The sequence below is a fragment of the Dipodomys spectabilis genome, unplaced genomic scaffold (genome assembly GCF_019054845.1).
Source record: "Dipodomys spectabilis isolate Male_0828 unplaced genomic scaffold, ASM1905484v1 ptg000022l, whole genome shotgun sequence".
NCBI classification, from domain to species: Eukaryota; Metazoa; Chordata; class Mammalia; order Rodentia; family Heteromyidae; genus Dipodomys; species Dipodomys spectabilis.
In genome coordinates, this window is record NW_024870699.1 from 1,854,486 (window position 1) to 1,856,885 (window position 2,400).

The 2,400-nt window shown below is 34.7% G+C and overlaps 1 pseudogene; it reads left to right on the forward strand.

Annotated features, from left to right (window-relative positions):
* The first annotated feature begins 1,431 nt into the window (after positions 1-1,431).
* LOC122104121 lies at positions 1,432-1,531 on the forward strand (annotated as a pseudogene).
* The last annotated feature ends 869 nt before the right edge of the window (positions 1,532-2,400 follow it).

A 2,400-nucleotide genomic window follows, 5' to 3' on the forward strand; every position in this document is an offset into this window, starting at 1 on the left:
TGTTGTGTTGTGTTTAGGGAATCAAAGGCAACTCTGTTTTAAAGTATTATTCCAATATCTCTACCTCAGTTTTTGGTAGAGTTAGACTTAAAGCTTTACCATTTGTAGATATGCAGCCTAGAGGCAAGAGGAAACACTGTGATTAAAACATTACAAATTTAAGGCCTAATATCGAGGAGAAACATATGGACTTCTCCAGGAGCTATTGCAATATTTGGTGATAGAATGTCAGTAGTGTAAGTTCCTGTTTGGTTGGATGATAGACAGGTCAGGACAGTAGGTAATCATGCATATGAACAATTTTTTCACTTTCTTGGCTTTAGCTACTTTTGAAATGATACATATAATAAACAATTAAGTTTTGATAAAATACCTTCCATTCTGAACAATTCTGTCTGAACTGTTCATCTCTCTATGATCCCTTGTAACTAAGATTATTTTTGTTCCAGTAAGAGAATCCATGCTGTCAGGGTAAGATATTCTGGTTGGTCTATTCCTACATGGAAGAAAGGTAAAGGTTCAGTGTCAACGTCTAGTGCGTTGGGGTCCCTGGGTAAGGGTCACAAAATCACCAGGACACAGGGGATGCAGAGTGCAAACAGCAATTGCCACTGCATGCTGTGCTTTATTGTTAGTGGGTATTTAAAGACTAACAAGCATAATCTTTGCCAAGATTTGGTCAGAAAACATTCACACAAAAAATTTCCACAGATACATTTTTACTTAACCTATGAGAGAATGTCTAGGTATATTATCTAAACTACTTTAGAGCAAGCTCAAACCACTTCTCCAATCTCAGGAAAATGCTTGACCAGCTGTTCATCTATGCTTAAGCAAGCAGAAGAGCCACTTCCTCAGCTCCCAGGAGTCTGTGACATGTTTTGAGATAGGGAGAGGGAACATTTTCCCCCTGTACCCTGGCGTTCCAAGAGCTTTCCTAATCCCAAAAACAGTCTTCAGATAATCCCGAGGCTGGAGTCTGCATCATTCTGCCCCCTCAACCTAGGCCCTGAGTCTTCACAGTTCAGGTAGACATTTGTCCCAGCAAGACCTCATTTGGGAAATTTTAAGCTGCAGAAAGTTAGAAGTAGCTCTTAAGCAAGGCTTACTTTGAATCCATTAGCTCCACAAAGCTAACTCAGTTGATAAATAAGTACTTGAAAAGCCACCACTTTTGGACTTAGCTGTAAAGGCTTCAAAGTATGATAAAATTTAAAATGAAAACGACAAAATAGTCATTGACAAAAAAAATGTAAATGTGAGCAATCGACCAAACTATATAAGTTTTTTCCAGTGTACACAGAAATTTAGAGAAATAAGATCAATAGCATTTTTAGGAACAATAAGGGTTCCTTGTTACAAATAGGCAACCATGGATATATGCCCGTATAAAAATTGTATCATTATGTACTTAAATTTAGAGGATACTACATGCTTCAGCAGCAGGTCTACCCAAATTACAACAATACAGAGATTAACATGGCACTTGCACAAGGATGATATGAAAATTTGTGAAGTATTCCATATTTTCCATTCTTCTGATGCAAGAAATGAAAAACAGTTATTAAAAAGTTGATTACAAAAATACACGTGTAACAATACATGTAATTCATAGAATTAAAGGTTAGTTTGACATCAGTGTATTAAATTTTCACCTTAGAAAGGCCGTTACATAGCATAACCGTTACAAAACTTGAAATTAGATAATATTGCCATTTTATCCCAAAGAAATAAAATAATATAAGAAACTACGAAAAAAAAGGAGTCTTAAAATTCTTCTATATGGAATGCAATCTGAAAGGTCACATTTATTAATGAATCATTATATAACAATGTAGAATTCAAAGTATTATATCTAGGAGAGATTGAAATAGATTATGGACATTACACAAACATAGATATACTTTTTTCAGAAAAGCTCCAGGAACATCTTTAGTTTCTATACTATTCATTTCAACAGATAAGTTAAAATTATTTCTGATTTAAAGAATCACAAACTCTGCAGAAATCATTACAGATGTATACAAACAACTCTTGAATACATTTTGATATCAAAGTCATGCAATTCACTTGGAAGAATACCATGGAATACATAAATTTTTATAGTAAGATATTGCTGTTGCTTTGTATTGTGAAAAAAAATTGTAGGGACACAAAAGATGGACTGGCATTTTTGAAATTTAAGAAACTTAAAAAAACCATTACGACTTAGGAGAACAATTTGTACAGCCTTCGACAACTTCAAAGAGGTAGTGATACATACTTACCCTTTTGGCAATATCAAATGCAGTTTCTTCAAAGTTGTTCTTCAGACCTGGTTTGATATAATGGTTCAACAGAAGGAGATACAGAGTATCTTTGCTATTTCTATTCCCAGCAGCAAGATGCAAGGAGGTCAAG